The 15,890-nt window shown below is 42.6% G+C and overlaps 1 pseudogene; it reads left to right on the forward strand.

Moving 5' to 3' along the window:
• Positions 1-12,686: 12,686 nt before the first annotated feature.
• Positions 12,687-13,519, forward strand: LOC102411975 (annotated as a pseudogene).
• Positions 13,520-15,890: the final 2,371 nt, after the last annotated feature.

Here is a 15,890-nt window from a genome sequence, read left to right on the forward strand (position 1 = left end):
GCTAGATCTGAGACAACTAGAACTCCTGTACATTGCTACTGGAAGTGTAAAGTGGTACAGTCCTTTGGAAGTTGTTTAACAATTTCTTATAAATTATAACATATACCTATCCCATGACCCAGAAATTCAAATTTCTAGGTATTTACTCAAGAGAAATGAAAACATATAGCTACAAAAACTGCTGTATAAGAATTTTTATAACAGCTTTATTCATAATCATAAAAAACTAGAAACAACCCAAATGTCCATCAACAAAAACTGGATAAACATATTGATTATCATTGGACTATTACTCAACAATAAAAAGGAGACTTCCCTGGTGGTACAGTGGATAAGAATCTGCTTCCCAATGCAGGGTAAACAGATAGAATCCCTGGTCCAGGAAGATTCCACATGCCTTGATGCAACTGAGCCTGTGTGCCCGTGGGCTGGCTTATGATTGCTTTGACTTACACAATATACCAGAAGTGATACTGTGCCAGTTTAGAGTCTAGTGTTTAAAAGGACTGGCAGCTTTTACTTCCTCCTTTTGGAACCCATTATGTGAGGAAGCCCAAACAGCCATGTGGAAGATAAACGAGATCCATAACTGGCAGTCCTAGGGGAGATCCCAGCCAAGAGCCAGTCCCAACTTGCCAGCCATTTGAGCAAGTCATCATGGAAGTGGGTTCTCCGGTTTCAGTCAAGCTATCTTAGCTGATGCCACAGAGAGCAATGACAAAATGATTCCACTAAGCCCTGACCAATTGCAATGTCATGAGCAAATAAATGATTTTTATTGTTTTAAGTCACTAGGTTTGGGGTGGTTTTACATATCAATAAATAACCAAATGTGGTAATAAAAATCATATCAGTTGTTTCCTTGGGGAAAGGAGGGGATCAATTGCAAAGGGCACAAGAGTTTCTTGGGTGGGTGAAAAAAAAAGGTTCTATATCTTAACAAATGGGACATAATTCAACTTAAAATCTTTTGCACAGCAAAGGGAACCATCAACAGAATGAAAAGGCACCACAGAATGAGTGAAAACATTTGCAAATGATATGCCCCACAAGTGGCAATATTCAAGGTATATAAATAGCTCATACAATTCAATGTCAAAAAAACAAACAATCCTATCAAAAATGGTCAGAAGAGGGAATTTCCTGGTGGTCCAGTAGTTAAGACTCTGTACTTCCACTGCAGGGGGCCCAGGTTCGATCCTTCGTCAGGGAACTAAGATCCCACAAGCCGTGTGGAGAAGCCAAAAAAAAAAAAAAAGCAAAAGATCTGAATAGACAGTTTTCCAAAGAAGACCTGCAGATGGCTAACAGACATATGAAAAGATACTCAACATTGCTAATCATCAGAGAAATGCAAAGCAAAACACAATGAGATATCACCTCACACTGTCACAATGACTCTCATCAAAAAGTTTACAAACAGTGTTGGAGAGGATATGGAGAAAAAGGAATCCTGGTACACCGTTGGTATGAATGTATCTTAGGGCAGCCACTCTGGAAAATAGTATCAGTTCAGTTCAGTTCAGTTGCTCAGTCGTGTCCGACTCTTTGCGACCCCGCCAGGCCTCCCTGTCCCTCACCAACTCCCGGAGTGCACTCAGACTCACGTCCATCGAGTCAGTGATGCCACAAAACAGAAACACTAATTCAAAAAGATACCTGCCTGTGTTGGGCAACAAGAGAAACCACTGCGATGTGAAGCCCATGCAACACAATGAAGAGCAGACCCTGCTCGCTGCAACTAGAGAAAAGCCCACATGCAGCAGTGAAGATTCAGTGCAGCCAAAATAAATAATAAATACAAAATTTAAAAAAATTTTTAAAGATATGTGCACCCCAAAGTTCACAGAAGCATTATTTACAATAGCCAAGATACGGAAGCAACTCAAGTGTCCATCAACAGATGAATGGATAAATAAGATATATAATGGAATATTACCCAGCCATAAAAAGAATGAAATTCTGCCCTTTACAACTTGTATGGACCTAGAGAGCATTAAGTTTAGTGAAGTCAGGGAAAGAAATACTGTATGGTATCACTCATCTATGAAATTTTAAAAATAAATGAATGTATACAGCAAAACAGAAACACACTCACAGGTATAGAGAACAAACTGGTGCTTACCAGTAGGAAGAGGGAAGAGATGAGGGGCAAAATAAGGGAATGGGATTAAGAGATACAAACTATTGTGTATAAAACATAAGCAATAAGACACGTCTGTTGTATAGCACAGGAAATTACAGCCATTATCTTGTAATAACTTTTAATGGAGTATTATCTGTAAAAATACTGAATCACTATGCTGTATACCTGAAACTAATATTGTAAATCAACTATATATAAATAAATAACATTATTGGACAATTTTTTAAAAAGAAGTGTTTTATATCTTGATTTGGGCAGTAGTTATAAGGATGTATACTTTTATCAAAACTTAGAACCATAGACTTAAAATCTATATATTAGAATGTAAGTAAATTATACCTAATGAAGTTAATTAAAAAAAAAACTTCAGGGAATTTCCTGGCAGTCTACTTCTGCTTTATTGACTATGCCAAAGCCTTTGACTGTGTGGATCACAACAAACTGTGGAAAATTCTGAAAGAGATGGGAATGCCAGACCACTGACCTGCCTCCTGAGAAATCTGTACGCAGGTCAAGAAGCAACAATTAGAACTGGACATGAAACAACAGACTGGTTCCAAATCGGGAAAGGAGTACATCAAGGCTGTATTTTGTCACCCTGCTTATTTAACTTATATGCAGAGTATATCATGTGAAGTATCGGGCTGGATGAAGCACAAGCTGGAATTAAGATTGCTGGGAGAAATATCAAAAACCTCAGATATGCAGATAACACCACCCTTATGGCAGAAAGTGAAGAACTAAAGAGCTTTTTGATGAAAGTGAAAGAGGAGAGTGAAAAAGTTGGCTTAAAGCTCAACATTCAGAAAACTAAGATTATGGCATCTGGTCCCATCACTTCATGACAAATAGATGAGAAAACAATGGAAATAGTGACAGACTTTATTTTTTTGGGCTCCAAAATCTCTGCAGATGGTGACTGCAGCCATGAAATAAAAAGACACTTGGTCCTAGGAAGAAAAGTTATGACCAACCTAGACAGCATATTAAAAAGCAGAGACATTACATTGCTGACAAAGGTCCATCTTGTCAAAGCTATGGTTTTTCCAGTAGTCATGCATGAATGTGAGAGTTGGACTATAAAGAAAGCTGAGCACCGAAGAATTGATGCTTTTGAACTGTGGTATGATGGCTCAGACGGTAAAGCGTCTGCCTGCAATGTAGTAGACCTGGGTTCGACCCCTGGGTCAGGAAGATCCCCTGGAGAAGAAAATGGCAACCCACTCCAGTACTCTTGCCTGGAAAATCCCATGGACAGAGGAGCCTGGTAGGTTACAGTCCCTGGGATTGCAAAGAGTTGGACACGACTGAGCGACTTCACTTCTTGTCTGTTTTATACATAGGTGTACATATATGTCAATCTTAATCTCCCAATTCATCCCACTCCCCCTTTCCACCTCTGGTATCCATACATATTTTCTATGTCTGTGCCTCTCTATGTGTTGGAGAAGACTCTTGAGAGTCCCTTGGACTGCAAGGAAATCCAACCAGTCCATCCTAAAAGAAATCAGTCCTGAATATTCATTGGAAGGATTGATGTTGAAGCTGAAACTCCAATCCTTTGGCCACCTGATGCGAAGAACTGACTCATTGGAGAAGACCCTGATGCTGGGAAAGATCAAAGGCCGGAGAAGAAGGGGACAACAGAGGATGAGATGGTTGGATGGCATCACCGACTCAATGGACATGAGTTTGAGCAAGCTCCAGGAGTTGGTGATGGACAGGGAAGCCTGGTGTGCTGCAGTCCATGGGGTTGCAAAGTGCTGGACACGACTGAGTGACTGAACTGAACTGAAATAGTGGTTAGGAGGCCAGGACTCTGTGCTTTCACTGCTAAGGGCACAGGTTCGATCCATAGTCAGAGAACTAAGATCCTGCAAGCCTTTCAGGGTATGGCCAAATTAAAAAAAAAAAAAAAAAAAACTTTGAAGACTCTCTATTAACTAGACAATAAATTCTTGGCCTCCTGTGAGATTCCTCACAAAGGAGCCCCAGGCTGAATTCCCAGGATATTCTCTCCTACCCTTTACACTAAAGCTAAACAAAATGATTTTCAGTTCTACATGGGCCCAGGCCTGTTACAGTTCTTCTGTCTTCCTGGCATATCACTGTTTCTGATTACAGGCTGCTGAAGTCCCAGTCATCTTGTGACGCCCACCCACCTTTACCCACCTCTGTGCTGCTACGGTCTTAGTCACCACCTCCTCTTGCTCACAGAATACTTTGTGAATAGTCTTATTATAAAACTTACCACATTCTATTGTAAATTTTTGTTTACATAAATGTTTCCTTCACCAGACCCTGGCTTCCTTTAGGAAAGAGACAACTTCTGATTCATTTTTGTATCACCACAATCTGAGCACCAAGCAGGTAACAGATATTCAAAAATGGTGATTGGATTGTGGTACATTAGCCAGGTTCTCCTTTTGCTTCTCTTACTACTTTACTGCTTTTCTCCAGCTCTCTGTAGTATAGGATAGTCTCCATCCAATGCCACCCTCCACTCTCTGCGTTCACCTCTCTCTCTTTTGCCCCTTTGGCAGTCTCTAAGACTCACCCAACATCATGGCCACAACCATTTCCTTTATTGCAGATAGCTCCATAAGGTATTCATTATCAGGCAGTGTTTACTGAGCATTAAGAACACTACTAAAGGCTGGCATGCAAGGACTTGCAAAGGAATCCACTCAACTTGAGGATTTGAAGAGAACTGGATGTTGAAGATGAGAGAGAAGGGAATCAAAGTTCTTCAAGAAACTGAACCTGTGTGCTTGAGACAATGAGGAAGTATCATCAAATGGGGAAGTATGAAGGAGGAATTGATGTGGGGAGAAAAATAAGCATTTTTGTGTTAGTTGGGTATCATACTATTACATTCAAGTGAATCTGGTGTTAATGGAAATGTACAATTTTGTGCATTTATAAATGACTCCACACACAGAGAATAAAACTGCAATTTATAATAAATTCTGCAAAAGAGATACATATTCCTGTGAAAGCATGTAGGAGGAATTGACCAGCTCAAGGACACTGGCACTGATCACTGAGGAAAAACAGAAGCTGACTAGGGGATAAAGTAGAGGAGAGGTTCTAGGCAAAAGGACCAGCATGCACAAAAACCCACAACACAGAGACAGAAAGTAGATTAGTGGTTTCCAGGGACTGATGGAGACAAGGGAGAAAGAGAGGGCCTGTTAATGGGTATAGGATTTCTTTTTGAGGTGATGAAAATGTTCTGGAATGAAATAGTGGTAACTGTTGCACAACTTCGTAAATATACTAAAGCCTACTGAATCATATACTTTAAGAGGATAAAATTTTGTGGTATGTGAATTATATCTCAATCTTCAAAATAGAAAAAAATTACAGTAACAATGAGGGTTAAAAAAAAAAGATGAAGATGAATGCAAATTAAACAACAGCAATAACAAAAATCCTATGTCAGAAATGCCCCAGCACCTTCAGGAACTCAAAAGAAAGCCAGAGTGGCCAAAACAGAGAATGAGAGCAAGCATGAGGCTAAAGAGGTGAGTACAAAGAGTGTGGCAGGTGCCATACTTAAAGGAGTGATGGGAAGGCACAAGACCTGCAAGAGATCAAAGAGTAAGAGTAGAGAGATCAGTAGGTTGCATGGTGAACCCTCTCCATGTCCACAACCAAAGAGTAGAAAGAAAAAAATGGAACCTGTAAGGGTATTTATTGAACAAAGAAGACACAGGGAAGGAGAAGCAGCAGCACAACAGACTTGCACTCAGAGGAGAGTGCAAGAGAGGAGAGGATTTCACAGAGTAGACAACAGCCAGCAATACTGACCATTGCAAAGTGGCTAAAGAGGACAGAAATCAAGAAAAGTCCTTTGAATTTGGAGATGGGTGACCACAGACATAGCCATGTGAGAGTGGGGGGTGGCAGAGGGAGCCAGATGGCAGAGGAATAACGAGAAAGTGAGTCACGAAGACATGGAGGCACAGAGTATTTGGCAGTGAAAGGAGGAGGAAAATGGGACAGTAACTCAAAGACACAGGGGTCATACAGAGGCCTTTTTCAAAATGGGAGAGACCTGAGTGTGTTTGAGAATGAGAAACAGGAGCCAGGAAAAGAATCAATTTAAACTATGAAGGAGAAAAGAATTCACTCAACAAAGTTCCCTTGAGGAAATGGGAGGGGATGGAATCAAGACACAGGTGGAGAGCACAGACTTAGAAAATAAGACATGTTTTTGCTCTGAGGGAGGCAGTGGTAAAGAGTGACAGAGTTTTTTTTCAGGTGAAGAGGAATTTGGATGATGGAATTCACGTCATTGGCCTCTGTGTTCTCAGAAACATTAAGAGCTAATATTTACTAAGCATTCACCATGGTATAGGCCTAAACAGTTCTTATATATTAATTTATTTAATCCTCACAACCACCTCATAAGATAGGTACTGTGGTTATCCCCATTTTACAGTGAAGGAAGCAAAATCACTGAGAAGGGAAATAACTTAAGTAAGATCCCATGGGTAATAAATGTACAGAGCTTATATTTCTACCTGGGAGGTAGTAAGGGAGTGAGGTGATTTGCCAAGATTAAAAGAAGATGTGGTGGTAAAGGAAGGAAAAAGAGAAACTGGGGACTTGAACATGAGAACAGTTTAGAAAAGTCAAAGTGAAAAGCATGCCACTGAGGGTGTGATTCAAGTCAGACCTCTTCCAGAATGGCAGTCATCTTTCCCCTGTGGAGAGAACCTGTCCACGTGAAGACTCCACAATGGACATGGATTAATTCTTCACTCAGTTTTAGGTGACTCAGCCCCTCCTTTCAAGCTCCTGGGTTCTGGGTCTGCCCATTGAACAGGATTCTCCCAGGAAAGCTGAAGATGGCAGAGAGTTATTCTGTCAGAGATGGGGTCCAAAGCCACCCACCCACCTGAACAGCTTTATTGAACCATATTAAGTGCATATTTTATATTGCCATTAAATTGGCATCTGAGTAGGCCCTGTGTTTTAAGGAAGATTTTCTAAATTAAAGCGAGTTAAAGAGCAGAGAATTTCTTGCTGAGATCGTTCCTGTTGTCCCTATCGCAGGTAGCAAACCTGCTTTTTCAAAACCACATTTGAACTTGCTAAAAACTTTTTATGTGTTCCATAATTATTTACATCACCAAGGAAACAGAAGAATTTACAAGAAGCCAAACTGTCTCTATTCTCTTCCTCAAATGTCAGTGGTATGTTGGCAAAGATTCTTTGAGGAGTGAGAACAGAAAATCAGCAACACTAAAAAGCCAAAAACCTACTCATATAGAGACATCAATCAAAAAATGTCACAACCCAAATTTTATCTCACAGAAAGTTGCAAATTGGATTTAGAATAGTTTCCAGGCAAATTTGCATCATTGGTTGTTATTTCTTTCAGCAACATGTATTAGTATTTTTTCATATCAAAACATTGTGAAGAACATCCAACTTCCTAATTATACTTCTCTTAAAGTATCAGCATTCACACAATTCAATATTCCAGCTCTGGTGCACAAGTAGGGCTGGATTGATGAAGCTTCATGACTCGAAAGGATAAATACTGGCACAAATGCATGATAAGCAAGCCAGCCTGGATATTCAGCTAGACAACCAATTGGGAATCAAACTCAGATACAAAGATGTAGAGATGCATTGTTCCGGAGATGTGAACAAGGAGCAAACACAGCACAGAATGGAACTGGGTTTAAGAATGTGTCATGTGAATCCGCCTACGGACAACTCTGGGAACTGTTCCTGAAATGGGAGGAGGCTGTCATCACCTCTCCCTCGGTAGCACCATGTGCCACAGAAATGATTTTTGTCTTGGAAGTGCATTTTGATATGCTGTCTCCCTTCCCTCACTTCCCTTCTCCCCACTCTGGGAAATAAACTTGATGCTCACTGTGCCCAGTCGCTAAGCCGATTCTTTGCGACCCCAAGGACTGTAGCCCGCCAGGCTCCCCTGTCCGTGGGATTCTCCAGGCAAGAATACTGGAGTGGGTTGCCACTTCCTACTCCTGGGTATCTTCCCAACCCAAGGATCAAACCCAGCTCTCCTCCATCTCCTGCATTGGCAGGCAGATTCTTTACTGCTGAGCCAGTGGGGAAGCCCTAACCTCTGCATTTGCTGTCGAAGGAAGGAAGTGAGGGGTAGTTTTACAATCCCTTGTGAAGCAAGGTTGCCCCTGGCATCACCCGGGCAGGCGTGCTCTTTGCCTCCTCCTGGTGGATGTGGAGGGAAGACTGATTTCCTTAGAGTGAGGTGTACAGAGGGCTAATTTGTAGGCAGTGGAGAGATTCCCCAGTGGAGGTCAGTTTTATAGGTCCTGAAATCTTACCAAGATCCTGCCTCTCCTAGCAGAAAAGAAGATACCTATGGATTCTAAAGTCTCTCTTTCCCACATTCCTTTTGCTCCTTGGACAAGCTAAAACCCTCCTCTTGAGTTTTATGTCATATTTCATTCCCTCTTAGTCACTACTTAGCTGCACAGATTCAGGTCCTATGTCTCTACCAGGAATCAGCTTTTATTTTCTCTTAGTCACTTTTCCTGTTCCCCTCTCTTATTGGTTTAGGGTTATCTCACCATAATCACACAGAATGCCTTCCTTGCTACTCCATTATTTATTCACACAGCATTTTCAAATTCATTCCGCGCGCACACACACAGTATTTACTTAGGGTCCAGGTGTTCTGGGCCCAAACAGACTTATTCTAAATGGATATGTGGAGACGACATCCATAGCTCCTAGGGAACTTAATCCTGGAATACTTGCTTAACTGAATCAAGAGAGAGCAAAGCTCTGAGTTGTGAACATTGGAGGTAGATCACTGTCCGTAGAGCAGAAAACAAAACCCACCGAAAGGACAGACTTCATGTCAACCCAGCGGTTGTTTTCCAAATCCTCATTAACATTACCTGCTGGCCTAAGGTATAGGGAAATTCTGAAACTGGATTAATAGCATGCTTTCTGACAGTCATACTGAGGAGTGGAAAGCCTATGGGTTGGGGAAAGCAATTTCTTTCTTTTTTCAGGCTGCATTATGCAGCATGCAGGAAGTTCCCTGACAAGGGATTGAACCCGTGCCCCCTGCATTGGGAGGGCAGAGAAGTCCAAGAAAAGCAATACCATCCTAGAATACAGCCATCACAATTAACATTTGTGCTGTCATTTGCAGCATACAAAGCCCTTTATAGATGAGAGCTGATCTCAGCAGTATTCTAGAGAAAAAGCCAGAAGGTTTTCTTGTCTCCATTTTCGTAAGTGCAGAAGTTCCAAAAGGTTTAGTGTTTTGTGCAGGGTTAAGCAGGACAACGAAGCAGAATACGAGGAAGGAAAATCCAAGAAAGAAACAGAGAGCAAACTGCCTTCAAAGAGCTTCTGGCATCTCAACCCTTATGTCGTAGAGGACCCTCTGCCAGTTTGAGGGCAGGGGAGTGCAACAAAGTCACTCAGCTCTACTAGTCTCCCCACCCATTATTTCCCAGACCAAGTTGCAGGGGAAGCCTGGGAAGTCACCCCACAGCTCTTCCCAGGGATGGGGACTGTAGAAACACTGGGCTTTATCTTGAATTAAAACTGCAAGCTTCCTTCCTTACTTTCTTATGCATATTTAATGAGTCACTAAAAAATGTTAACCAGGAACTCAGGTTAATATTATCATGAACAGAACTATGCCTTTCTGCTTTTCCCTCCCACCCTCACATCCCAATTTTCTCTGCTCCTGCTGCTACTGCTGTTGCTATTTGCCTTTTTCGCCTTCCTCAGCATCACTCATTTCCTCTCCCTTTTTTGCATGAGTCTTTCTCTCCCCACTCCTCCTCCTCGCTGTTTTCCTCCTGTGCTCCTGGACCAACCAAACAGCTCCACTGTAAGGACTCTGTGAAATATAAGGAACAGGCTGCAGTTGATTGACCTGGTGAGTGGAAGACATCACAGGAAACCACGCCGATACCCTAGTCAGCCTGTGCTGGTCTGGAGTTTCCCTGCTGTCCTGTTGGCAGCAACTCCAGGGAGTCCAGATGGTCCTAGAAAAAATCTCTGTCCCAATGATAAAAGAGCAGAATTGATTTTAAGCTCCTAGAAATGCTGAATTGTTCTTTATGGACTCTGGAATCGGGTTGCATCTGGGACCCCTGGCTGCTAAGTCACTTTAGTCATGTCCAACTCTGTGTGACCCCATACACAGCAGCCCACCAGGCTCCCCCGTCCCTGGGATTCTCCAGGCAAGAACACTGGAATGGGTTGCCATTTCCTTCTCCAATGCATGAAAGTGAAAAGTGAAAGTGAAGGCACTCAGTCGTGTCCAACTCTTCGCAACTCCATGGACTGCAGCCTACCAGGCTCCTCCGTCCATGGGATTTTCCAGGCAAGAGTACTGGAGTGGGGTGCCATTGCCTGACGGCTGGAGTGTGACCTAAACCTACAAGAAGTCCCATGAGGTCTCACCCAAGGGTCCTGGGGATAGTCAGGAGCTGCCTGGGATGGTGCTAGTGGGAGGAACATCAGCCTGGGCCTGAAGACTGAGAGACTTATAAGCCACCCTTTGCAGTGGGGAAGGGGACAGCCCAGAAGCTTCCTGTGGAAGAAGTGAGTCTCAGGAGATGCTTCTCTACCCTCAGGGCCCCAGGAAGGGTCAGGACCAGGTTGAACACACCATCTGCACATGTGTGCCCCTACATGGCGCCCAAATGCTGTCCTCAGTCCAGCACAACAGATGTGAACACACATGCACACATCCCCTCCTTGTAAAGAAAGATGTTCCTTCTGGTGCTGGGAGCCAATTATAATCACTTTAACATTTGTTTTAAAATCATACTATAAAAGGCAACAATATAGCATGATGGAGTCCATTTTCCCCTTCCTTTCCCCAATCTGAGTGGACAGTTGCAACTGAGAAAAGGGGCTGCAGGAGCGAATGGGCTAGCCCTGAGTCGCCAGCCTTGGGGTTGGAGCGAAGGAACTGCCAGAGTGGCTGAAGATAAACAGGGAGAAGAGTTTCTTACCCAACTGATAATGAGAGTAGAAGTATCTGGAATCCCTAAAGGCAAATTACACAGACAGGGCATTGGGCCAAATGGCAACCCTCCTGACAGCAGGACTTTCTAGAGAAAACAAAGGTACAGATCGGGTTAGAACAATCGAGTGGAGAAATCCGATTTCTTCATGAAATTACTCTAGGAATTTGGCTGGAGAAGTTGGTGGAGACACCACAAACCCAAAACCACAGAGCTAAGAAGAAACTCAAACATCACCTGCTAGCTGTGGGACATATATACAATGGAGTATTAGTCATAAAAAGGAATGAATTTGAGTCAGTTCTAGTGAGGTGGGTGAACCTAGAACCTGTTATACAAAATGAAGTAAGTCAGAAAGAGAAAAACAAATATCACATATTAGCACATATATATGGAATCTAGAAAAATGGTACAGATGAACCAATTTGCAGGGCAGCAATAAAGATGCAGACATAGAGATCAGATGTGTGACACAGCAGGGGAAGGAGAGGGAGGGACATAAGACAGTAGCACTGAAGCATATATAGATTGCCAAGTGTAAAATTAGATAGCGAGTGGGCATTTGTTGCATGACTCGGGAGGCTCAACCCTGTGCACTGTGACCACCGAGAAGGGTTAAGGAGGTTCAAGAGAAAGAGGACATGTGTATATCCATGGTCGATTCATGTTGATATATGGCAGAAACCAACACAACACTGTAAATGATTATCCAATTAAAAATAACATTAAAAAAAAAGATTATCTGGGAACTTACTTGGTGGTCCAGTGGCTAAGACTCCATGCTCCCAATGCCCGGGTTCAATTCCTAGTTGGTTAGAACTAGATCCCATATGCCTCAACTAAGACCCAGTGCAGCGAAATTTTTAAAAAATCACTTGGAGGTTTGGGGGTCTTTTGGTTTCTAACAAGACTAGGATCTACTAGGATAGAGGGGCTACAGACAGAATATTTCAATCTAGAGAGGGCACAGGGACCAGGAAAGGAAGTCCTGATCCCGGCAACTCCAGCAATAGAACCTGATCTTCCTAGGATTGGAGGTGACAGAAAAGAAAACAGAAGGGAAGACACTGGGTCTTCCTGGGGCTTCTGAATACTCTGGGAAAGCTCTGTCCATGGAAAAAAGGTCAACAGCTTGGACATAGTCACAGGATAAGTAAACAAACTCTAACTGGGAATGAGATCTCTTTTAATTCAGAAGCACCCCTTTTGTGTATATTTCTCCCTTCTCTCATGTGGCATTTGCTCTAAGACCGTGCTTCTCAAAGAGGGTGGAGGAAACCATAGCAGATTCCCCTGGGGTAGGTAAGAAAGTAAGGTGCTGTAGGTGTTTGTACAGTTTCCTAGCCGACTCTGACGCGTTTCTCCCTCTGCCTCTCCGAGAACCACTGCTTAAGAAGTCACCTGGAAGAAGGGCGCAGCTAGGAGTCTGGCCTGCAGGAGTCAGAGCTGCTGCAGCCTGAGAGAAAGAGTTAGAACTGCTTGAATATCCACATTTCAGTTTCCGCATCTATCAGGAGTTTTAATTCATCATGGATAATCTGTCAGCAGAAGGAATTCAGCTGAGGGCTAACCAGGTTACTGATGAGTCTGCAGAAAGTACAAGGAGAATCCTGAATTTAGCTACTGAAGCTCAGGATGCAGGAATCAAGACTATCCCTTCACTGGTTGAGCGAGGGGAACAACTGAAACACACAGAAGGAGGCATAGACCAAATAAAGACATGAGAGAAGCAGAGAAGACTTTAACAGAATTCAACAAGGACTGAGGCCGTTGTTTATGTCCATGTAATAGGACAAAGAACATTGAGTCTGGTAAAGTCTATAAGGCAGCATGGGGAGATGCTGGAGATAGCTCTCCTAGCAATATAATAGTATCTAAGCAGCCAGGCTGAGTGACAAATGGTCAGCTGCGTCAAGTGACCACAGGAGCAGCCAAGGGTGAATACGTTAAACATATAACAAATCATGCCAGGGAAGATGAAACGGAAGAGAACCTGACTCAAGTGGCCAGTATTCTAGAGAACCTAAAAACATGGCCCCGGACATAGGCAATGGGATTGAGGCTCACAACTGACAAATAGAACAGATCACAGAAAAGGCTGACACCAATAAAGATCATATTGATAATGCCAATGCCAGGGCAAAGAAACTCACTGACCGCTAACGCTACTGCTGTACTTCTTTATCATTTATTTACTTCTCTAGCTCCTCCTTCAAAGTCATCACCTTTCCAGAGTTTGAAATTTTGTTATGTGGGAAAATATCTAGGAAAAACAACCCCTTATTTTATTTTATTTTTTTGGCTATGCTGCTCGGCACGTGGGATCTTTGTTCCTCTACCTGGGATGAAACTCACAGCCTCCACAGTGAAAGGACGGAGTCTTAACCACTGGACGGCCAGGCAAGTCCCCCTACTCTTTAAATTCTCTCTTTTTCCCTTGAGGGTAGACTGCTGCTTCTCAGACTATACTCTAAGGTTGATTTTTCATGTATCATTTATAGTGTCATTTTTCATCCTCTCTGTTTACTTTAGCAGGTTCTTCTGCTTCCAAGATTTGGAAGCATTGCCAAATGCAGCCATATGAAAGGAAGCTGGGGGCAGTGGGGACAAGCGCAGGATGGGAGGCAAGAGACAAGAGGTTGTTACCTCAGTAAAACCTGCAGACCCTACCTAAAGCCAAGTGTGGTGTAACCACAGTGATCTGCTGCTGCTGCTGCTAAGTCACTTCAGTCATGTCCGACTCTGTGTGACCCCATAGATGGCAGCCCACCAAGCTCCTCTGTCCCTAGGATTCTCCAGGCAAGAATACTGGAGTGGGTTGCCATTTCCTTCTTCAACCACAATGATCTAGTTGAGTTTAATTTTAACTTAAGTTACAGTTATTTAATTTAAGTTACAGCCAATTTAGAACAATGCTTGGTTTTGGAGCCTGTATACACAAAGTTTTTGTCATACATCACAACTTTGCAACCTCGGCACCAAAAAAGAGGGAATGCATTTTCTTAAAGTGAGCTTAATTTCTGAACTCTTGGTGATTCATCTGGGTACACAGATTCTATGATCCCATTTCATATTGCACATATAAGAACACTTTTTGTTTTCATATTATTAATAGTATCACAGTCCTATTACAGGCCTATTAACTTCATAAATTTGTCTTTGAAGAAAAATATGTAAATATGTATGTAGTATAACTTGAGAATTTCTCTTTACAGCAGGCTTAAAATTTTTTGGAAATGTTTAACAAAGTATATCATGTGAATTCAGATTTATCTTAATGCCAAGAATTTTGTTTAGACAGGAAAAAAGAAACTTGTTTTGGTCTCAGGTAGAAAACAGATTGAGTTTATGTCACTTTAAATTTTTTTTAAAAACTAGAATTTACTCTGTTTAACTAAACATGATTTAGAGAGCCTTCCCTGGTGGCTCAGTGGTAAAGAATCCACCTGCCAATGCAGGAGACACAGGTTCGATCCCTGATCCAGAAAGATCCCACATGCCACAGCTTAACTGAGACCATGTGCCACAACTACTGAGCCTGTGCTCAAGAGCCTGTAAACTGCAGCTACTGAGCCAGCGTCCTGCAAGTACTGAAGTCTGCACACCCTAGAACCAGTGCTCTGCAACAAGAGAAAGTTAATCACACAGTCACATCCAACTCTTTGCAATCCAGTGGACTGTAGCTTGCCTGGCTCCTCTGTCCATGGAATTCTCCAGGCAAGAGTACTGGAATGGGTTGCCATTTCCTTTTCCAGGGAATCTTCCTGACCCAGGGATTTAATCTGGGTCTCCTGCACTGCAGGCAGATTCTTGACCAACTGAGCCACTAGGGAAGCCACCAACAAGAGAGGTCATTGCAATGAGAAGTTCAGTGGTATCTGACTCTTTGCAACCCCTTGGATTGTAGCCCACCAGGTTCTTCTGTCCATGGGGATTCTGCAGGCAAGAATACTGGAGTGGGTTGCCATGCCCTTCTCCAGGGGATCTTCCCAACTCAGGGATCGAAGCCATCGGCATTGCAGGTCTTTACCATCTAAGCCACCAGGGAAGCCCAAGAAAACTGGAGTGGGTAGCCTACCCCTTCTCCAGGGGAACTTCCCAACCCAGGAATCGAACCCATCCACATGGCAGGCAGATTCTTTACCATCTAAGCCACCAGGGAAGCCCAAGAAAACTGGAGTGGGTAGCCTATCCCTTCTCCAGGGGAACTTCCTAATCCAGGAATCAAACCAGGGTCTTCTGCATTGCAGGTGGTTTCTTTACTGGCTGAGGTACCAGGGAAGCCCATGAGAAGCTCACCCACCACAACTATAGAGTAACCCCCCAACTCACCACAACTAGAGAAAAGCCCACATAGCAATGAAGTCCCAGAACAGCCATAAATAACCTTTTTAAAAACTACATAAAAATGATTTAGAAAATTATGCCTTTGGTTTACTTATTGATGATTGCACTATCATTCTCTTTTGTACTCAACTTCCAGAGTCACATTTATTTAGATCCTGAACAGTGTTGTAAGAATCTTACTGGTATTTGTCACCTTTATTTAAAGACTAGTTTCTGCACACCTCAAAGTTATTACTGTTGATTGGTTTGACCAATAACCACTGCTTAACCCTTACAATTAAATTTTGTAACTAACTATTGGAATTGTTTTTTCAATGCTCTTCTCTGACTGCTTTGGAGGTGGGGGATGGGAAGCAATAATTTTGTCAACTCTTATTTAACAAACT

This window comes from Bubalus bubalis, chromosome 11 (assembly GCF_019923935.1).
Source record: "Bubalus bubalis isolate 160015118507 breed Murrah chromosome 11, NDDB_SH_1, whole genome shotgun sequence".
In the NCBI taxonomy this organism is placed as follows: Eukaryota; Metazoa; Chordata; class Mammalia; order Artiodactyla; family Bovidae; genus Bubalus; species Bubalus bubalis.